Genomic DNA, 15,731 nt, shown 5'->3' on the forward strand with positions numbered 1-15,731 from the left:
AAACACATATTCAAAAATAGAAACTAAAAGTTTCAAAAAAATGGAGATACCCATACCAGTTACAACAACCAATTCAATAATTTCACAATCTATATACACATCCACTCATTGATCAACAGTTCTATATAGTCACTCGTACATATACTCACTCATGATATGTAGTGATACACCAATACATTCTGTTACACAACGACAGTCATCCAAAAGATACTCTCACACATATTCACACATGTAAATAAACTATTGAACATCCATTTATTTGCATATACAGCTATACACACACAACCACCTTACTTCTATGGAAACTTACACATACTTACTCTCTTAAACAATCACTTATAGAAACACATACTTATCTAAACAGGAACTCTTACAATCTCTTTCTCTCACATATACTCACTTATATACATCAATATTCACATATATTAGATTAAAACATATTTAGTTACTGATAAAGACACTAGTGAGACAGTCATTCACTTACTAACACACACATATACACACTCTTCCACCCATACAGTCCTGCACATATGCTGTCTTCAAACCACACATACAAAGAGAGAGCCAGTCATTCATGCATCTATGTGTTAAGTAATACCCCCACCAAACCATACAAACACTCATACTGATACTAACAAAAACGTCTAATAACCCATACACATGTAGCTACTCACCAACCCATGCAACCACTTATACACAAAGTGAAACACTAATACATATATTTAAATATTTAAACATTACTCTCTAATATATGTATTCACTAAGATACACTTAATAAACCAGTTAACCAATCAATTAAAAAAAACATCCAAGTAATCACTTATTTAAACATTTATTCTTCCATCAACTTTTACATATACATATATAACACATATTTATTTTTTAAAAATACACACATTCACTGGATAGTGTCATCAGTGATGTCATGACTGATGTCACTGACCATGTCATGAGTGATGTAATATGTGACGTCATCAGCAGTGCATTGCACGCGCAAGTTATAGTGAGTCCAACTAACTATAACGTGGGAATTTCATTGGTTTTATGCGAGTAAAATTTCCAGCTAACTATAACTGGTGTCAAACCTATGGTTTTTCAGTGAATATATATGTTGCCGAATAAATAGTTTGTTTTTCTTGCTGCCGAATAAATACTTTTTGAAGCACAGCAACTCCTTGAGTGTCGTCGCACGTTTCTTCTTATGGGAGAACTCTTTAAATGATATATATATATATATATATATATATTCACAAACTGGTGGGGGTCACCAGTAGGTAGCTATGGTTAGGACCTAGTTTCCATAGGAAAACACCATTTTTAATTGACTTTAACTTTGGCATAGTTTGATAAATCTTCAAAAAAGATTCAAGGTAGGTACTGTGTGTCATGGAAAATTAAGGGGTGATCTGTGACATGGGGACCGAGAAATTGGGGCACGGAATAAGGATGCATTTGTAATGTTAAGTCCTATAGGAAACGTTTGCCACAACTACAGCCCTTACACCAAATTTGGCAGGAAGGTAGATGTTGGATCAAGGAAGTGCCTTTTGCTTATTTGGTGTAAATCCATTCAGTAGTTGTTGAGACATTTAAGCTGAAAATTATACACACATCTCTGGCAGCGAAGCCTCCGCAAACAAAGGCAAGCTCATGCAGGAAAATGCACTACTCTGATTGGCTGCCAACACTTCAACCAGGAAGTGTTGGCAGCCATCTTGGGACTCGGCTTCACCGAGTCCCAAACCCCCCCTGAAAATATAGACACAACTGCAGGGCAGGAATACCCTGACACCATAGCCATGGTCTTGGGGTCCGCCTAGGACCCCGCCATGGTATACAAGCCTTAAAAAAAATAATTGCAGACAAATAACTATATTCACAAATTCACAGGATTATTTTTTTTAAAGCAAGCGCAGGCTCTAATGCTTGCTATAAAATAACATCCGGGTGGGCCAGGTCCAGAGGGCATAGAATAAATATAGGAGGGGTGCATGGGGCCCCAATCCTAGGGCTTATCAAAGCCCCATGAACCACCACCCCCAGTTCTATTATCATTATGAATGCGGCGAGCTCTAGGGACCTGCCTCAGCCCCAGGGTCAGCCACCTCCCCAGGTCTATTGCCTTTTATTTGGGAGGTCGTTGCAGACCCCCTGCCCCAGTGACCACCACCTCCCCTGCTCTGAGCTGATTTAAATAGTATGGGGGGCCTTGCAGATGCCTCTGTCCCCGGGACATTATTAACAAAAGGGGGGACGATAGGGTTTTATTCCAGGTCCAGCATACATACCCAAGACAATGTACATAGAGAGAATATGCAGTTCCTAAGGGCGTGGAGATATACAGAGTCAGAAGTACACTAGGTTCTGTGGATAGGGTCAAGATGTATACCCTGCAATAGGAGGCGAGAGGGGGAAGCCCCTCTTCAAAACTAGGGCCCTCACACACCCAGCCAGCTAGGTGTCATGCTTCATCATATGGGCCTGCACCTCGTCGGGCTAGCGCTGGAATGCCCGACAGGGCACGCAATATGGGGCTCTTTATCGGAGATCTTTTGTTCCTGTCATTTGGTGCAATGAGGGTGAGGGGCCTAGTGGTGTAGATGTTGTGTAAGTGAAGAAAAATTAGTTAAAAGGGTCAGTTAGTCCTAGAACTGACTTTATTCTGGAAGGTAAACTGTCTGATTAAAAATATATGGAGCGGCGGATATCTAGGTGCTATGTTTCTAGATGCCTATGCCCTACTCTCAATAGGTCAACATGTTTCTTGCCTTTTCTGGGGGTCACGTAACTAGTTAGCCTGTTCGTTATCGGAATTAACCAGACAAATTGCTCCACCAACTAAGTACGGTCCCCGGGACTGCCACCTCCCCAGGGCACATGCATATTTAAAAAAAAGTAGGGAGGACCTATGCCCCCCCCCACAGCCCCGGGGACCGCCACTTCCCCAGGGCTAAAATAAATAATGATGCATGGGGGGCTCCAGATTCCCCATGCACCCCGGGGATCGACCAGCTCCCAGGGGCACAAATACACTAATGAAGGGGACCTGTTTGGGGCCCACGGCCCCGGAGACCATCACCTTCCCTGGGTAGATTTGAAGAAGGGAGGGGGACCACACAGCTTTCTGATGGCCCTGGGGACTGCCACCCTCCCTGGGCCAGCTCCAGCAATGTCCTGGTCTACCTACCCCGAGACATTGCAGTTTGCTACGGCACTGCGGGAGCACTGCTCCCGCCATGCCATAGCAAACAGTGCTCTGCTTTGAGCAAGAGACAGCATTTTTCTATTGCTTGTTCAAAGCAGAGCTCTTTGCTTTTCACAGGGACCTGTATGTCAGCAGCTCCTTGGGTGTAAAAAGCAATGCTATCTCCCGCAGGAGGTGGGAGCTGGCTGGGATGGCAGGAGCGTTCTGGCTCCCCCCACGGTGAGCAACAAGGTGGCATGCCCTGAGTGATGTAGTCCCTGGGCCGAAAATGGCCTGGGAGGGAGTACACTCTGCCCCCCCCTCTCCTTTAACATTTTTTTTTTAGAGAAATTGCCGGGCCCCCAGGTTTGGGATCCCAGGGTCGAAATCGGGGTGTAAGTGGGTGCTTCAGAGATTCTGTGAAATTTGTCATTAGTGATGTCATCAGTGATGTCTTCAGTAATGTCATTTGAGATGTCATCAGTAATGTCACTGACTATGTCATGAGTGATGTAATATGTGAGGTCAGAAGCGGTGCATTGCGGCGGTGTGAGTTATAGTTATCTAACTGCTTAATTTTCCTCATTTTGTTAGATTGAAATGTCAGCATAACTATAATGTCACTGTAACCTTTGTTTTTTTCAATACATTTCTAAGGTTTTTTAATACTATTTCCTAACTATAACCACCCTGTAACCTTTGGTGTTTTTCAGTGATTTTCTAAGGTTTTTTAAATGCTAATAATATAACGTCCCTGTAACATTTGTTTTTTAGTGAATATATAAATATATATGTTGATAGATAGATAGATAGATAGATAGATAGATAGATAGATAGATAGATAGATAGATAGATAGATAGATAGATAGATAGAAAGGTACACTGATAATGCTCACTGAGTCAAGGAAAATCTGTCTGCAGAATGCAGGTTGAATACTTTCTGTCTCAGTGGGCCAATAAGGTACCATAATTTCCATTTAACCAATAAGAGGGTGTGAGTAACAAAGATGCAGAATTGAACAAGTGAACTGGGTTGGTGGAGACCATTCTTTGACGTATGCAGTACATTACCAGTGATAAATATGTAACTTGTGTTGCTTCTCTAATATGGCTATTTGTTAACAAACTGAGCTATTTATCTCAATGACAAAACAAGAAAACACATGTTTTCCATATATGTTCAACAGAGTCCTTAAACATTATCTGACTATGCATAACCAGTAAAAATTTTTATTTATTACAGCCAAACTATTCAGAAAAGGATAGAAACATAAATATCTCTGGTAAGTAAAAGAGATTTACAACACTATTTATTTTATTTAGTGGACCGTTGTAAGTGGATTGAGATGTTTTCAATGCTTTACGAAGGACACTTTTTGATGCTGAATACCTTAAGGGAGGTAGTGTGACATATTATTCAAATGCCAATAAAAACATGTTTCAGAAGAAAAGGGAGGTAGTGTATTATCAGGTGCAGAGGGCAGCCGCTGACAGCACCCTGAAACCCTATATGGAGCATAGGGGTGTCATTCCTCAGGCTGTTGGGAAAATACATTTTGAAGGGAACATCTCCTCCACAAGCACTAACCTCTGTCTCCCCCAGTCATGTTACCTGCATTCAATTTATACATCCAGTCGATTCAGGAATAAAGCTACTCAAATTGGCATCAGCTTCTTGCTGGTCATATTGTAAACCATGTCGCTGGGTGAAGAGGGAAATTTATTTAGAACTATAATGTGCATGGTGACCAAGAAAAGGCACTATTAAACACATTTTTATATTTCTTATTAAGCCTGTTTAATGATTGATGAAAGAATATTATAATACTTGACTGGTTGATGCTAAAAAGGTGTGAGCACTTTGAAATCAAATGTTTTGGGTGTAAACATGGCAGTATTTTTTCATTTGTGTTCTGAATTTTTTCACCCACTGATGAAGGATCTCTTAGGAGAAAATCATTACATGTACGTCAGATATTAGATGCGAGCTCCTGACATTAGATCTGGAATGCACTCACCTGCAAGCCTACAACTTGATTAGAATCAAACAATCCCATTGAAAATCTATCACAGTGCTTAACTTCTGCCTTTCATTACCATGATAAACACAGATGTAAAATGGGCATCCAGTAAAAAGTGCTACCACTGAGTGAGCTGCTCATCGGGTTCAAAGTTTGAGCACTGTTCCAAATTTTGGACCACTGAAACAGGATACAGCTAAGATTGTTCATTTGTCTCCATTGAGAAGTGCACAAACATGTATTTTGCGAATTTCCTAGCACAATTTGCATAACTTTTCACATTTTGAAAAACATGGTGGCAAACTCCTGTAGGATGCATGATTTGCTTACGACCTGGAATTCCATTACATGAAAAACAGTACTGGCAGGAAGATTATGAGTATATGTGTATCGTCAAGGAAGCGGTTTAAAAAAAACGGAGTATGCAGTTCCTAGAGAAACCAACAGTGACAAGGGAAGATTGTGCAGATGACTGTCTATCTGGAAGAAGGATGGGGAATTCCTCCTTTCAGATTTAGGGCCCTCACACACCCAGCCAGCTGGGTGTCATGCTTCATCATTGGGCATGCTCCTCGTCGGGTCGGTACTGCAATACCCTCGGTGGGGGCTCTTTGGTGGAGATCTTTTAATCCTTGCTGTGAGGGTGAGTGCTTGTAAGGGGCCCTATCGTGTAGAAGTGTGGTCAGGTGTTGAGTGTGAAAAGGATGTTAAAACAAGGAGAGGGAGGATCAGGGCAACCAATTTAATAATCCTGTCTCCGACCTTGGTTAAAAGAGAAGTGGTGGCAACTGTCTATAGTAATGTTATATAAATAAACAAAGAGAATCCAACTCAAAGAAGGGGAGAGAGTGATCGACAAAAGTTGAAGCACTCAGTGTTTTGTAAAATACCCCTCACACACCAAAAGGCCCCTTGGTGTCATGCTTCATCATCGGGGTCTTCGCACCCCTCTAGCGGGATGCGGCGTGCTACGACCAATGACTACGCGGGAGCACTTATAGTAATGACTATGTGTGGTGTGAAGTGTGTGGGGTGTATTTATAAGTGAGTGGTGGGATGTGGTGAAAGATTAAAAAGTACCTGGCACATGAGTCTATAGAAAAAACTTTTATTCTGAACTCTGGCTGGTACTGTTAAAAGAAGTGCAGTGTGAGGTCGATTCTGTTAATTAAATAACAGGACCTCTGGTGTGCGTCGACATGTTTCGGAGTCAAGCTCCTTCTTCAGCACGGAGGTACAACTTCCCCACCTTACTCACGTATTCTTAATAAAAATAAAAATAATTGTGTATTTACAGAAAAGTGAAGTATTTAGGCTAAGTGTGCCTACAGCGGTCTGCTACAAGTACAATGACCTGTAGAAAGACAAAAAAGAAAGATAAACTAATGGTTACCCTGTAGCGGGTAGTTCAAGCAGGTGCAGTCACCTGGAACCTCACCAATTGCTTGTAATAAGCCCTGTGAAAAGAAAAAGGTACTCACAACTCATACAACATATAACACAAAAGTACTAGGAGTTACTAGCAGTAGTAGTCATACTTGTGAAGCTTGCTTGTTGGCTTCATGAGCATAATGGAACGTCAGGGGTGTTGCTTGATTTGCAATCTGTAGTAAGGAATGATGCAGGTTTTAGTAAATCATTCTTCACTTACTTAGGAGAAAAAGGTTCAGATGGTTGTTTTCTTGGTTGTTTTAGTTAATACTCACATAAACAGGACGCTATGATCACCGTCTTACCCCTCATGCTGCTCCGCTGGTATGAGGCGGTAATCGGGTTTGTGCTATTTATACCCTTTATTGTAATTGGGCGGAAGTGTCTACATGCCCTAACATGGGTGTTCCGCTCGTTATTGTTAATTATATACCCATGTATGGAGCATCCGCTCATTGACCATACATAATACTCGTATGTCCGACACGGACTCACATGTGACCAGCGTCTGTGAGCGCGAGTGTCCCTTTTGCGCGCATGCGCGTTGCTTGCGTATTCATCGTCCGCCGCGCATGCGTGTTATGAAGCAGCGCTCGCTTAGGGGGCACTGATGTTTAGCGCATGCGTGCCCTTTACCCGTGCATAACGCCGGGAAAATATTGTCAAGTTAGAGGACTCGTGGGTCGAAAAAACCTACGTTAGAGATGGCACATCAGCAGATTTCCATATTCGTGAATGAAGGCCCACATTCACGGATGTATTCAGTGATAAGAAAATGTATTATGATCTCACATATCCACAATGATACATCTCGGTTTGGTGTTGGTACCTCATCAGTATGTCGCGTGTTTCTAGTGAAACATTTTAGTTGGATAGCTGACCCCAGGGCACTTCGTCATTAAGCCCGATTTTATGGGTGCCAAGTCTGAATACCCATCTTTGTTCCTTTTGTTTTCCTGGACCGCGCCCAGCGCCAGACCCCCTGGTTCCCGCAACGCCCAGCCAACTCGCATCTCTTACGATGCCACCACCCTCCTAGCCCTCAACCCCGGCCGTTCCCCCACCTGCTCCCAGGCCGCTCCTGGACACACCCATGGACCCTTCTCATGCAACTCCTGCAAGTTCGATGGCACCAAATCCAACTCCTCATCCACCAACACCAATCAGAGACCTGACACCAACCACCTAAAATGCATCCTACTCAACACCCGCTCGGTCCACAGACACGCCATCGACCTCTGGAATCTACTAGACACCATCTCGCCGGACGTCGCCTTCCTAACAGAAACATGGATGAATGCCTCTTCAGCCCCAGACATCACCATTGCCATCCCGGAAGGATACAAGATCATCCGTAAGGATCGCATCAAGCAAACAGGAGGAGGCATCGCTATCGTCCATAAGAACTCCATTCGCATCTCAACCAGCTCAGACGTCGACCTTGCCAACGCCGAACACCTCCACTTCCAGATCCACACCGACCCCAAGACCACACTCAGAGGCACCCTCCTCTACCGGCCTCCAGGCCCCCGTGCACAATTCAGTGACGACATCACTGACTTTATCACCCCACACGCCCTCCCCTCCGAGGATTACATCCTTTTGGGAGACCTCAATTTTCACCTGGAAAAGAACAACGACAGCAGCGCCGCCACCCTTCTGGACAATCTTGCCAACCTCGGACTCAAACAAATTGTCACTACCCCCACCCACATTGCAGGTAACACACTCGACCCCATCTTCACCTCCAGCAAACATGTCACATTCAGTCACACCACAGCTCTTCATTGGACGGACCACAGCTGCGTTCACTTTACCCACAAGAAGACCACAATCCACAACCATCCTCAACCCACCCTGCGAAGAAACTGGAACAAAATCACCATCGACCAGATCTCCTCATCGCTTCTTCTAAACCCCCCCGCCCACTCCTCAGACCCCGACCAAGCAGCCATCAACTTCACCCAATGGCTATCCAACAGCGCTGACATCCTAGCACCGTTGAAAAAACGTCAAAGCAAACTAGGCAACAAAAACGCCTCCTGGTTCAATGATGATCTTAAGAAATCCAAGAAACTCTGTCGCTCCCTCGAGAAGACCTGGAAAAAAGACCCAAACACCAGCACCAGGGACGCCTTCAAAAACGCCACTCGCTTACATCACCAACTAATCCGGTCAGCCAAGAAAGCCGATTTCAAAGACCGACTAGAAAACAACGTCCACAACAGCAAAGAATTATTCAACATCGTCAAAGAGTTTACCAACCCATCTGCCAACTCCAACGACATCACCCCCTCCCAGGCCCTCTGTGACTCCCTAGCTTCCTTCTTCCACAACAAAATCGCAGACATCCACAACAGCTTCGACAACCGACCCGGAGACCAACCCACCCAACCTTCAGCAGGACCTTCACCCCCCTCGAACACCCTTAACGACTGGAACACAATCTCCACTGAGGACACCATCCGCCTGATGAACTCCATCCACTCAGGATCCCCAACTGACCCATGCCCTCACCACATCTTCAACAAAGCAGACTCCATCATAGCCCCACACCTCCGAGATGTCATCAACTGCTCCCTCAACTCCGCCACCTTCCCAGAAAGCTGGAAACACGCAGAACTCAGCGCCCTTCTGAAAAAACCCACAGCTGACCCCACCGAACTCAAAAACTACCGCCCCATCTCGCTTCTTCCATTCTCGGCCAAAGTCATCGAGAAAGCTATCAACAACCAGCTCGCTGCCTTCCTCGAAACCAACAAATCCCTCGACCCCTCACAATCTGGCTTCCGAGCCAAACACAGCACTGAGACCGCACTTATCGCAGCAACAGACGACATTCGAACTCTACTGGACAATGGAGACACAGTCGCCCTCATCCTCCTCGACCTCTCCGCTGCCTTTGACACAGTCTGTCATAGCACCCTTCTACAGCGCCTCAGAAACGTCGGAATCCAAGGAAAAGCACTGGAATGGATCACCTCGTTCCTCACCGGAAGAACCCAGAGAGTCCGCCTCCCCCCATTCAAGTCAGAGGCCTCTGAAGTCATCTGCGGCGTGCCACAAGGATCGTCACTCAGCCCCACCCTCTTCAATGTATACATGAGCCCCCTTGCGGCCATCGCTCGCCAACACAATCTCAACATCATCTCCTACGCTGACGACACTCAACTGATCCTCTCACTCACCAAAGACCCGAACACCGCCAAAACCAACTTACACGAAGGAATGAAAGAAGTAGCCGAGTGGATGAAGCACAGCCGTCTGAAGCTGAACTCAGACAAAACAGAAGTCCTCATCCTAGGCACCTCCCCATCCGCCTGGGATAACTCCTGGTGGCCAGAAGCCCTTGGAAAAGCACCCATCCCGACGGACCACGCACGGAACCTGGGCGTCATCCTAGACTCCTCACTCTCGATGACCAGACAAGTCAACGCCGTTTCATCATCTTGCTTCAACATTCTTCGCATGCTCAAAAAAACATTTCGCTGGATCCCCAACGAAACTAGAAAAACGGTCACCCACGCACTGGTCACGAGCCGCCTGGACTACGGAAACACCCTATACGCAGGTACCACCGCAAAACTCCAGAAAAAACTCCAACGCATCCAGAATGCTTCAGCCAGGCTCATACTAGACATCCCGCGTAAAGAACACATCTCTGGTCACCTGAAAAACCTCCACTGGCTCCCCGTAAATAAGAGGATTACTTTCCGCCTCCTAACCCACGCACACAAAGCACTTTACGAAATTGGACCCGAATGCCTCAACACACGACTGTCCTTCTACACCCCCTCCCGTCAGCTACGATCCTCCAACCAAGCCCTTGCCACTGTACCTCGCATCAACAAAACCACCATGGGAGGTAGATCCTTCTCCTACCTCGCAGCTAAAACCTGGAACTCACTTCCCACTCACGTTCGCCTTACTCAGAACCACCTAGCATTCAGAAAGCAACTTAAAACTTGGATATTCGACAAATAATTCCCCGCCCTTCCTCAAGCGCCTTGAGACCCTATGGGTATGTAGCGCGCTATACAAATTTCTTGACTTGACTTGACTTGACTTTTGGAAGAGGCCATTCTCAGAGGGTAGTTGCTCTATGATGGTCCAATTTAGATCATTCACACAATGTTGTGCTGTCAGGTAATGTGTGGCCATTTTCGTGGTGCTTTTTTTACAGCGCACATTGCTCTTGTGTTCATTCATTCTCGTCTTCATGGCCCTCGTGGTCATACCTACATACTCGAGATTACAGGGGCATTTTATAAGGTAGACCACGTTTGTGGAGTTGCAGTTGGAGAACCTCCTTTGCTCCCATGTAGTTCCATTTCGGAAGGTCAGTTTAGTGCTTTTCTGTGTTAGGTGGCAGCTGCTGCAGTTGCCGCAAGGGAAATGACCTTGAATACCTATGGATGGTTGTATGGCAGTTGTTGTAGGTTTCGGTCGGGTATGTACCAGCATGTCTCTGAGATTGCGTCCCCTACGGTGAGCGAACAGTGGTTTTTCCAGGTTTAGGTTACCACATGTTAGTATCTTCCAATGTTTATTGACAATTTTGGATACTTCGTTGGACATAGTGTTGAATGTCATCACACATATTGGTTGTTTGTTTTCATTTGGTTCTCTTTGTCGCTCTTCCAATAGTGCCTCCCTGTTATTATTCTTGGCCCTCTTCATCGCTTTGTCAATGATTCTGGTAGGGTACTCTCGTAGTTTCAGTTTTTCTTTCAGGTCCTTAGCCTGCAGTTTGTAATTGGACACATCTGTACAATTACGCCTGAGTCGTAAAAATTGTCCATAAGGTAGGTTCTCTCGCAGGTGCCTGGGGGGAAAACTATCGTATTTTAGCAGGCCGTTTCTGGATGTCGGCTTGAAATGAGTAGTGGTTTTTAAACAACCTCCTTCTGCGTATATATTTAAATCCAAGAAGACCAACATGTGGTCTGAGATCGAGCTTGTGAATTTAAGGAAGGCGTTCTGGTTGTTTAACCAAACTTGAAAATCTTCCGCGGATTGTCGGTCACCTTCCCAGATGACAAGGATGTCGTCTATGTACCTCCTCCAGCATTTTATATTGGATCTGTATGGGTTCAAGTTGTGAAGAATCCTGGTGGTCTCGAGGTGGTGTACGTAGAGCCCGGCCAGACTTGGAGCAAAAGTACTGCCCATACTGGTCCCGTGGCATTGCTGATAAATCGTGGTTTTATATTGGAAGAAGTTTTTTTGCAGTGCCAATGAGATGCATTCCAGCACTAGCCCTCGTGGTGTTTGATATTTCCATTGTGTGGAAAATAAGACTTCTTCGATGATCAGGAGTGTTTCATCGTGGGGTAGGCTAGTATAAAGACTTTCTACGTCTAGACTGATTAGGAGTTGAGTTTGAGGGTCAAATGTTGTATTCTGCAGAAGTTGTAAGACAGCCTTTGTGTCCTTGAGGTAGGTGTTTGTTGATTGTACCAGTGGTTGTAGAAAAGCGTCAGCGAATTTTGACAGGGGTTCCAAAATAGAGCCGATACCAGATACTATCGGTCTCCCTGGTGGATTGGTGAGGCTCTTGTGGATCTTAGGGATGCGAGGTCTGGTTTCTGTGTAGGCACAAAGCCCAGGCCTTTATTTAGCACTTTTTTCTGTATTTCCGTCAATGGTTCTAGAGTTAGGTTTACCACTAGGTCCCTCTCTGGTTGCTGGATGACGGTTGGTTGGGCAGGGAGCCTGTCATGCTCCTGGTTTGTCGGGGGTTCCCTTGGTCTTTGTCCTCCCATGTGACATTGTTGCCCTTCCGGTTCTTTCCCCGTGTCCCAGGGCGGGTGCCTAAAAAAGGTTGTGGACCGTAGAATCCTCCATCGAAGTCCTGGTTCCATTGTGGGTATGCCTGAGCGTTCCCTGGTTCTCTTCAAGGTTAACATTGAGATGCAAGAATTCATACGTAAATTGAAATTACAGGCCTACTTCATGGACAAACCATCCCCAACACCTACAACTGATACCGGCCTCAGACCAAAATCTACCTTTACCCCTCCAGATTCTTTGCTCCCAATAGAGCTACTAGCTTTTGAAAAAGCTCTGATGACAGAAGTCAACAAACTGGATGTGTCCTCCGCACAAACATTTCACAACACAACTAAGGAAGAGCAACAAGCTACCAAAGCTCTATCAGAAGACACAAGCATCACTATAAAACCAGCAGATAAAGGCGGAGCCATCGTCTTACAAACCACAGAAGCATATGACAACGAATGTATGAGACTGCTGTCAGATAGACGCAACTATATGATTCTACAACAGGACCCCACTGAGAGCCTCAGGATAAAAATCGGAGGCGTGATTGAAGAAGCCTTAGCACATGGCTGGCTGAGCAAGAAGGAAGGGGAATTTTTGGAGCAGAAAAAACCTCGCATCCCCTACTTCTATTGCATCCCTAAGATCCACAAGAGCCTCACCAATCCACCAGGGAGACCGATAGTATCCGGTATCGGCTCTATTTTGGAACCCCTGTCAAAATTCGCTGACGCTTTTCTACAACCACTGGTACAATCAACAAACACCTACCTCAAGGACACAAAGGCTGTCTTACAACTTCTGCAGAATACAACATTTGACCCTCAAACTCAACTCCTAATCAGTCTAGACGTAGAAAGTCTTTATACTAGCCTACCCCACGATGAAACACTCCTGATCATCGAAGAAGTCTTATTTTCCACACAATGGAAATATCAAACACCACGAGGGCTAGTGCTGGAATGCATCTCATTGGCACTGCAAAAAAACTTCTTCCAATATAAAACCACGATTTATCAGCAATGCCACGGGACCAGTATGGGCAGTACTTTTGTTCCAAGTCTGGCCGGGCTCTACGTACACCACCTCGAGACCACCAGGATTCTTCACAACTTGAACCCATACAGATCCAATATAAAATGCTGGAGGAGGTACATGGACGACATCCTTGTCATCTGGGAAGGTGACCGACAATCCGCGGAAGATTTTCAAGTTTGGTTAAACAACCAGAACGCCTTCCTTAAATTCACGAGCTCGATCTCAGACCACATGTTGGTCTTCTTGGATTTAAATATATACGCAGAAGGAGGTTGTTTAAAAACCACTACTCATTTCAAGCCGACATCCAGAAATTGCCTGCTAAGATACGATCGTTTTCACCCCAGGCACGGGCGAGAGAACCTACCTTATGGACAATTTTTACGCCTCAGGCGTAATTGTACAGATGTGTCCAACTACAAACTGCAGGCTAAGGACCTGAAAGAAAAACTGAAACTACGAGAGTACCCTACCAGAATCATTGACAAAGCGATGAAGAGGGCCAAGAATAATAACAGGGAGGCACTATTGGAAGAGCGACAAAAAGAACCAAATGAAAACAAACGACCAATATGTGTGATGACATTCAACACTATGTCCAACGAAGTATCCAAAATTGTCAATAAACATTGGAAGAAACTAACATGTGGTAACCTAAACCTGGAAAAACCACTGTTCGCTCACCGTAGGGGACGCAATCTCAGAGACATGCTGGTACATACCCGACCGAAACCTACAACAACTGCCATACAACCATCCATAGGTATACAAGGTCATTTCCCTTGCGGCAACTGCAGCAGCTGCCACCTAACACAGAAAAGCACTAAACTGACCTTCCGAAATGGAACTACATGGGAGCAAAGGAGGTTCTCCAACTGCAACTCCAAAAACGTGGTCTACCTTATAAAATGCCCCTGTAATCTCGAGTATGTAGGTATGACCACGAGGGCCATGAAGACGAGAATGAATGAACACAAGAGCAATGTGCGCTGTAAAAAAAGCACCACGAAAATGGCCACACATTACCTGACAGCACAACATTGTGTGAATGATCTAAATTGGACCATCATAGAGCAACTACCCTCTGAGAATGGCCTCTTCCAAAAGGAACAAAGATGGGTATTCAGACTTGGCACCCATAAAATCGGGCTTAATGACGAAGTGCCCTGGGGTCAGCTATCCAACTAAAATGTTTCACTAGAAACTCGTGACATACTGATGAGGTACCAATCACCAAACCGAGATGTATCATTGTGGATATGTGAGATCATAATAAATTTTCTTATCACTGAATACATCCGTGAATGTAGGCCTTCATTCACGAATATGGAAATCTGCTGATGTGCCATCTCTAACGTAAGTTTTTTCGACCCACGAGTCCTCTAACTTGACAATATTTTCCCGGCGTTATGCACGGGTAAAGGGCACGCATGCGCTAAACATCAGTGCCCCCTAAGCGAGCGCTGCTTCATAACACGCATGCGCGGCGGACGATGAATACGCAAGCAACGCGCATGCGCGCAAAAGAGACACTCGCGCTCACAGACGCTGGTCACATGTGAGTCCGTGTCGGACATACGAGTATTATGTATGGTCAATGAGCGGATGCTCCATACATGGGTATATAATTAACAATAACGAGCGGAACATCCATGTTAGGGCATGTAGACACTTCCGCCCAATTACAATAAAGGGTATAAATAGCACAAACCCGATTACCGCCTCATACCAGCGGAGCAGCGTGAGGGGTAAGACGGTGATCATAGCGTCCTGTTTATGTGAGTATTAACTAAAACAACCAAGAAAACGACCATCTGAACCTTTTTCTCCTAAGTAAGTGAAGAAGGATTTACTAAAACCTGCATCATTCCTTACTACAGATTGCAAATCAAGCAACACCCCTGACATTCCATTATGCTCATGAAGCCAACAAGCAAGCTTCACAAGTATGACTACTACTGCTAGTAACTCCTAGTACTTTTGTGTTATATGTTGTATGTGTTGTGAGTACCTTTTTCTTTTCACAGGGCTTATTACAAGCAATTGGTGAGGTTCCAGGTGACTGCACCTGCTTGAACTACCCGCTACAGGGTAACCATTAGTTTATCTTTCTTTTTTGTCTTTCTACAGGTCATTGTACTTGTAGCAGACCGCTGTAGGCACACTTAGCCTAAATACTTCACTTTTCTGTAAATACACAATTATTTTAATTTTTATTAAGAATACGTGAGTAAGGTGGGGAAGTTGTGCCCCCGTCCTGAAGAAGGAGCTTGACT

At 44.9% G+C, this 15,731-nt stretch overlaps 1 pseudogene across 1 annotated transcript in view; it reads left to right on the forward strand.

Moving 5' to 3' along the window:
* Nucleotides 1-15,731, forward strand: part of LOC144785210 (GTPase IMAP family member 4 pseudogene) — a 107,784-nt pseudogene that overhangs the window by 34,070 nt on the left and 57,983 nt on the right. The window contains exon 2 of the transcript XR_013601810.1: nt 4,428-4,467. The product of XR_013601810.1 is annotated as a GTPase IMAP family member 4 pseudogene (transcript). The remainder of the gene's footprint in view (nt 1-4,427; nt 4,468-15,731) is intronic.

This window comes from Lissotriton helveticus, chromosome 10 (genome assembly GCF_964261635.1).
Source record: "Lissotriton helveticus chromosome 10, aLisHel1.1, whole genome shotgun sequence".
NCBI classification, from domain to species: domain Eukaryota; kingdom Metazoa; phylum Chordata; class Amphibia; order Caudata; family Salamandridae; genus Lissotriton; species Lissotriton helveticus.